The 8,396-nt window shown below is 26.8% G+C and overlaps 1 non-coding gene across 1 annotated transcript; it reads right to left on the bottom strand.

The window, feature by feature from the left end:
• Positions 1–554: 554 nt before the first annotated feature.
• On the bottom strand, positions 555–638 carry Trnal-uaa (transfer RNA leucine (anticodon UAA)). Its single transcript has one exon. It is a non-coding gene; the product is annotated as a tRNA-Leu (tRNA).
• Positions 639–8,396: the final 7,758 nt, after the last annotated feature.

The following is an 8,396-nucleotide window of genomic DNA, read 5'->3' as shown; positions in this document are numbered from 1 at the left end:
GTGGGTGTCGCTCTGTTGTACAGTAGTTTACAAGTGGGTCGCTGTAAAGGATGGTATTACATTTGAATTCAATGATATAATATCATTGCATACGAAAAACGATTCTGAGCGAAGACCTATGATATATTACGAAGTATATATTTGATGATATTATTATTTTTTTTTTTATTAACAAAAACAGTCCGCGGCAGCTAAGGCCATTGGACGTAACAATAATGCTTTACATAATGTAGATATTAAGATACATAGATTAGATTATAAATTATAGTAAAGTTAATAAAGGTTAGGTTACATAAGATAAGAGAGATAGAAAAAAAAATTAAAATAATTATATAATATAATATAGAAGACGTGGAAGACTTATTGGAAAAACACATCATTATTGTTCGATCATTCGTTATATCGCAAGTGCAACAATGCAACCAGTACCTATGTGGATAAAAAATAATTGGTCATAAATGTGATTATTTGAAGGTGTTATACAAACATTAAAACATATGTTTCAAAAAGTTGATTTGATGATTTTGACTATGGTAAAAATGCAAAAAATCGTTTGTCAGGTGTGGGGTTCGAACCCACGCTCCCGTTTGGGAACCAGAGCTTAAATCTGGCGCCTTAGACCGCTCGGCCAACCTGACTGAATGTTAAAATTCTTTGATTTTATGTTTATTAAACTTCAATATTGTTTTATTTTGATCATGAATATTGATTAAATATTTAAATCATTGATTACAATTTATTGTAATATTATAATATGTTAATGTAAAAATAATAATATGTTATACTTTTATAATAGTCTTGACCTGGTTGTTTAGGTACGAACGTTACAAAAATCTGGTAGCTACTAACTGCAAGGCTCAGATTTAAATGCCCCAATAATATAAAAAAAATGCTTAGCCCTAGCCCACGTATAATGAAAATAAAAGAGGAAGTAAAAAGAAAAAATTCCCAGTAATTTTCTTAATAATTGGGAATTCCTATAGTAGTTTTCAAAAGCGTTGGGACCCCCCCCCTCCCTAAAAAAAAAAAATAGGAAAAACAGGGATTTTTACCAAAAACTAGGTAATGAGAAAATTTATTTAATTTTTGGTGCAACTCAATTACATATAACCGTAAATACTTTAATTTTCACCAAATGTTTGTATTACAATTTTCCATAGGTACATGATGGAATTTTTTAATTTTTTCTTTCTATAAATATCAATAAAATTTCATTTGTTGGGTAAAAAAAGCCTGTAAATGTAATGCAATACTCCTGATATATTGTTACAATAGCAGTTAAAAAATATTAAAAATACATAGACACAATTTTTTTTTATAAGCATTTAAAGTTTAAATTTTGGCACAATGTAATAATTATTTTGTAGTTGAAAATTTATAAAATGTTCAACTTTTATAGCCAAGGATTGAAAATTGAAAACAAGGTTCCATGTAAATAGGTAAATATATAAATTACTTTATCCACAATAATATCATCAAATATACTTACCTAGTAATATCATAGGCTGACTGACCGTTTTCGCTCAAAATCGTTTTTCTATGGTATAAATCATTGAACTCAAATTTAACACCATCCATTACAGTGACCCACTTGTAACCTACTGTACAGCAGAGTGACATCCACTTACCCACCTTTTTTTTTTATATGAATTTTAATTTTTTGGTTTAAATTAATTTTCAAATTTTAACCAAGCTAAGGGCCACTAATGGGTGGCTTCTTATTTAAGTACTCATGTTATAAATAAATTATTTAGCCATGGTTAGGTTAGGTTAGGTTATTGTGCAATAATTTGTAATATTTTGTATAGATTGTGTGTTCTATTGTAAAATTAAAAAAAAAATGAAAAAGTTCAAATTTTGACAAAGTCACAAAAATGTACAAACCGTTTTTAGTTTTAAAAAATTTATAAAATCTTTAACTTTTATAGCTAAATTTTTGAAAATTGAATGATATGTTCCTCATAATAGTTGGGACTGGAACCAAAAGGTAAAAACTCTAAAAAAATATAAATTTATTAACAGTATTATTTTTGATAGTTATATTTTAATTTGAAATTAGATATTTGAACGAATAAAAATGTTAGTAATTTGGTTTTAATTTAGTACGTTATTTGTGGTAGGTACTTTAAATATTTAACGTATATTATTAAAAATTTTTTAACCTACTGTTTGTAAAATAAATTTCTTCGATAGCATTATAAATATGTGACATATTATAATTTAGAATACAATATATTTAGTAATAATGGGCACTCTGACAGACCGTCTTCGCTCAGAACCATTTTTCGTTTACAATGATATAATATTATCATAAAATTCAAAGCCATTACAGTGACCCACGCGACACCTAATATGTACAGCAGAGTGGTGTCCACTTAACCCTTTTTTTATAATTTATTTTTAAATTAATTTTACGGTGGTTAGCGTTTATGGAAAATGAGGAATTTTTTTCTTTTTTTTCCACAAAATGTAAGTTTTTACTAAGAAATCATTATAATTAATTTTTAAATGTTTTTAGGAGGGCTGGTCGCTTGGAAGATTTCTCAGGGCAAACTTCCAATTTTTCATTAATACATTCAAGTGACACGTCACACGTGTGTGTCTTGTGAACTTCTGAATACTATATAATATGAGGATTCTGAAAACGTTTATATTTTGTATATATAAGGTATATTGTATACGTTTTTAACTTTACAAAATGATATGCAATTTTTGTGACTGACGATTTTTTTTTAAATCTGAACTTTAAATAATGCGTAATAGTATGGGTATCATTTTTTAATTTTGACCCTCTATATCCAAATATACCTAATTCACTACTATAGAAACGCCCCTCAGAGTTGTAGATTAAAAGCATTTTTCTACTTAAAACTTTATTTCAGAGACAAAAAACACACATCATAGTATCATACAATATACATTTCGCTTAAAAGCATTATTACTTATTGGTCTTATTGTTATATATAGAAAATGACTTTTGATTGATGCACTGATATCACGGGCAGAACCAAAAGGTGCTATCTCAAAATATCAAATTGTTTAGGAGAACCATTTTAAACTTGAAAACTGTATTATCTTTTTTCGTGATGAATAATTTTTAATAATTGGCATATCTAAAAATGTACAAAGTTGTTCTGCGTTAACACTAGCAGTTTTTTTTTAACCTTAGTGCAATAACATAAGCCCCTTCAAGTCCCTCCCCCCCCCATTTACACCAATGTTCCTTAGCAAAAATGCTATTTTTGGTATTTTGTATTTATTAATAAATCACCTGTTTTAATATTTGTATGTTAATTATTACGAACTAATTCATTCATTAATCATTATTGTTATTATTACTTTTATAGTTATATATAGTTGTTATATGTTACCTATGTTATTGTTATGTTACCTTTGTAAAAAGCGAATGACGTTAGTTCCATTAAATAAAAATACACTATATAGGTAAGGTCCCCGTAAATTGTAACTTGTAAGTGTAATTAATTTTTTTATTTCACAATTTTCATCTTGTCATATAAATTATGGGTACCTATCTACAATGAGTGTCTAGACGTAAACTAATATCTATTCAGTTTCCGTAGTGTACCTACTTGCGGTCTGCGATCAATGAAAATATTTATAGAAACAGGTATATTACTATATTATATTGTGTAGAAAATGTTAGATTCATGTACACACACGGACCAAGGGCATACGATACATACCTACGTCGGTAAGAGATAAAAAGGATTTTGATATTTAACGTCACCAGTTGACAACACTACCGGAATCTCCTATTATGTAATATGATGGGTGCAGATGAAATTAGCACAGTCGATCACTTAATTTTTATTTGCGCGTATAAATGTGATCAAATATGTGTATACTTAATCATTTAGAGGTTGTATTTTAAATAAATAATAAATTGTGTATTTCGTCCCATACAATTACATATATAAATAAATACATCTACATTTTTAGATTCTGAGTGGAGCAATGAATTTATATTGATTTTAAAATGATGTGTGTTTATATTTACTTTTTGTGTCTGTATACACAAAAAGTAATAGAAAAAATGTTTCCATTTTAAACTTTAAGGGTGGTTCGGATATAAAATTGGATCTATATAGATCATACCCTGCTATATTATACCCTATACAGATTTTGATGTTTTTGAGGCATTTTTAGAAATTTTAAATATTTTGGTGGGTAAAAAAGCTTGAAAATGTAATCAAAAGTTCCCTTTAAGTTGTTATTGTAGGAATTCGAAAATTTTAAAGATATACAGCCATATAGGTAAGATTTTTTTATAAGCATTTGAAGTGAAGATTCCTACAAAATTTGTCAAAATTACGAGTTAGGAATGTATACAAATATAAAATATACAATTGTTATAGCTACCAGGCTTGAAAATGTAATACAAGGTTCTTAACGTTTAAAATTATTATAAATTATTAGTAATATAATATTATAAATAAGTCTATGTTTAAACATATTAAATAATTAATTATATTTGTAAGTATATTAAGAAAGATTAAAAGACACAAAATTTTGTCTATATTAAATGTCTTTTTTTTAAGCTCACTATGTATCGTGAATACGATTATAATCGAATAAACTACTAACGAAATAAATAAGCTACGCTTAACTGCTATTTTGTTTCATGTTTTTCTCTTCAAGTGCATTCTGACATTCTTTTTCGTCGCATTTTCTATTTTTTCAATTAGCTCCAGTGCGGTAGTTTCAGTGTCATAGGGTGGTCTCTATACTTTTCCCTATACTTGTTAAATTTTTCTGTGAGGTTTCTGGTAGGTATGTATTCTATTCGGCCACCACTAAGTATGTGCCATAAGATATTTTCTTACTCGTATCGACGAATGTCCTGTACTGCTGTGGAGTGAGTTCGATGAGTTTTATTGCTTTTTCAAGTGTGTTGGATAAATCGTTCCAGTCAGCTTTCTAAAAGATGAAACGACATTTGAATTGACTGATTTTTGTTATTAGGTTGATTGCGGCTATGATATAGCAGGCGATCAGTCGATGTAGCATTTTTGGTATAGATGTTAGAATTTATTTTTGGACATTTTAAGTTCAAATTTCGACAATAGTAAAACGAAGAATAACGATGCGAGTTACGTCTTTTACGTGACAATTTTCTACAACCGTTTTTCAAAAATATATATGTGTTATTTTCTATAATTCTGAACAAAAAATACAACTTTAAAAACAACTATTTATTTGTAAATTTATTAAAATTAATATTTTTATATAATTAAATAATTATTACTATAATATGTTTATGCAGGTAAATTTGGCGCAAAAGAGCTGCTGTCGATAAAAACCTACCTTTTTATTTTGGTGCAGATGGTTAATTATACCCATACTGTTTATTTATTTATTTTTTTTGGCACAAATGGGCATATTTATGGGCCTCCCATATTATAATGTTCAAACAGGGATATAAACAGGACTGTAATAGGCTGGGGGACCAAAATGTAGTACCTGCCCATGGGCAGCTCTTTTTATATACTCGGCGGTGTCTATATAATTCTCTATATTGCCTTGTATTTACTACCTATATATTATAGCTTTATTATTATATTATTTTAACATTGTACCTATTCTCTATTTTCTTCTCAAGTTTAAGCTTATTGTTAATTTGTATTTTTTTTAGTATCCATATATTAAATATAAAAATACAAATAATTCATTTTTTAGTCTTACATTTAATATTTTTGAAATAACGAGATAGGATTATTTACTATCCAAGTTTAAAAGTTGTGAAAATCAGACTATCTATATTATTTTACAAAAATATATATCTGCTCAAAACAGCTGAGTACTTATACATTTTTCAATAATTATAGTAACTAATCCACTGTTTTCTTAATCTATTTGTAATCTAAAATAATCTATGACAAATATTCTAATATATTATAGACCACATCCTACAGGAATTAAATAATTTTAAACTTAAGTTTTTGTTTTTGTTTTTTCATTGTAGCTAAGTGTATCCAACTTACATTTAGAGTCAAGACGGAGCGAGGAATGTATTGGTCTTACAATGTTGTGTCAACGTGTATATGTGCGTAATACTTTTTTAATAATTTTAAAAATGACAATATTTAATTAACACAAATTTTCGTTTTTTTTGTGTAACTCATTAATGAATTTAAATTTTTACCAAATATTTATATTAACATTTTCAATACATGATGTAATTTTTAAAATATATTTGTCTTTTTTTTATCTATTATTAGACATTTGAAAGATTTTTACTTTTTTGATTTATTGTTGATAAAATGTGCATATTTCTTTGCCAAAAAGGTCAAAAATGTAATACAATATTTCTCATATGTTTATCTTACAGCAATTTAAAATCATCGAAAATATAGTCAAAATTTTTTATAGGTTTTTTGTCAAATTTTGATAAAATCGGATATTAAACAAAAAATAACGGTTTTAGTTAGGTTAGGTTAGGTTAGTTGAACTCAAAAAAATATTATTCGTAATTCATTATACTTTTATTATTTTTTCCTACATATAATGACATTTTCATATACTTAGACACATTTAAAACTATTTATACCACGATATGAATATTGACAGTTGACACCATTCTTGTTCATGGTACATTGGTACGTTGGTAATAAATATTAATTATTATGTTAAGTTAGGTTATAAATAATATTATAATACTATAATATACAATATACATATGTGATATTTTTGGCAAAAATGAGTTCAACCAACGCTTAATGGATTACTGAAATAAAAATAAATTACTTATAGTAATATAATATTAAATTATAAAATATTATCCTTAAAAATAGAGGCTGACACACCGCCTCTGCTTAGAATCGTTGTTATATTATAATATAATTTATTTCAAATTTAACATATCCATTACAGAGTGACCTATTCAATAGTCAATTACGACTTACGAGGTAATTGTATTACAATATTTCTAAAAAATGCTTTTTATCTTGTATTTGTTTAGACATTTTTAAGTTTGAGAGTAAAATATTGAAAAACAGAGATCGATGAGGGCTGTAGAATATTTTCCTCTAGCAATTAAAAAAAATTATGAAATTTGGTTGATTCTACAAGATGGTTATTCCCGTAGAGTGTATTTTTGAGGACAAAATGACATTGGCATCAATCGCCTTAAACATAGAAATACCAACATAACTAAACACTTTAAACTCAAATACACGTTTTTTTAAAAATTGAGCATTTTGAAGTTTTTTGGCCATAACTTCCAAATTAAGTTTGATTTGCTCTTAGTACTTTTATCGACTTTTCAAATTATAATTGCAAAAACACACATTATAAAAAAAAATTCCAAAAAATTGCTTTGGAGTTAAACTCCCAACCATTAATATTGCTTAATTAACGAAAAATTTAAGTTTAGTTCTTTTAAAATAATATATTTATTTATAAAAAATAAAATTACTAATAACTGACAAGTGATAAGGAGTTGTATAAAATAGTAAAACAAATTCGAAAAATTAGTCGATAGTACAGATTATTTGAAAAACTATTCGGTACGTAGTACAGATTATTCGAATAACTTTCAAAAAAAATCAGCCATGTATTTTATTATTTGATTGTACGAATAATCGAATATTATTCCATTTAGTAGAAATTCTTCGTTACCACCATTAATTAGGCTTTTAATCGTTAAAAACGACATTATTAAAAAATTATTTTTTTTAATAAAACGTTATTTTATAACGACTTGAAACAATGTAAATAAATATATTCAAAAACATTAATACTTTTTGAATAATGAGTGTCTTACGACACTTAAGTTATAACTTATAAGTAACTTATATATTATAGCTTCACTAATATAATATTAGTCCATTAATACGTATGCATATAGTGCACAATAAAATACAATTAGATAATGGGTTTTCTTAATTTTATAATAATTATTACATATTAAAGTATATAGACCTACAGTCGTACTAGCCGTACAGCCCGACAGATAATAAAAATGTCTCTTGTACTGAAATAATTACAAATCAGCAGTACCTATTTACAACTAATTAGCCTCATACTTAGTATACTACAATACTAAAAAATATATTATAAATTCTTCCATGTTGGAGACACACTGATGGTACACACTGATGGTACCTACTGTTTCGGGTGGATTTAGGAGCGGATATATTTTTTTAATAATAATTACATTTAAAAACAGTTTTTATCGTATTTGAAACATTAGTCTGGCCGAGGCTCAGTTTACTATAATAGAGTACAGTTGTAGCTGATCATATTTAAAACGTTATGTGCTTAAAAAAAATCCTTATAGTTTGTTATAAACTATTATTTTTCTGTGAGGGGTGGGGGCAGCCCTTTCTAACATCTACATAGTTGCGATCTATATTGTGAACTCTTGGGCCCCCACA

Source organism: Metopolophium dirhodum, chromosome 6, assembly GCF_019925205.1.
Source record: "Metopolophium dirhodum isolate CAU chromosome 6, ASM1992520v1, whole genome shotgun sequence".
Lineage (NCBI taxonomy): Eukaryota > Metazoa > Arthropoda > Insecta > Hemiptera > Aphididae > Metopolophium > Metopolophium dirhodum.
Note: the sequence above shows the minus strand (reverse complement) of the source record. Positions and strands in the feature narration are given on the sequence as shown.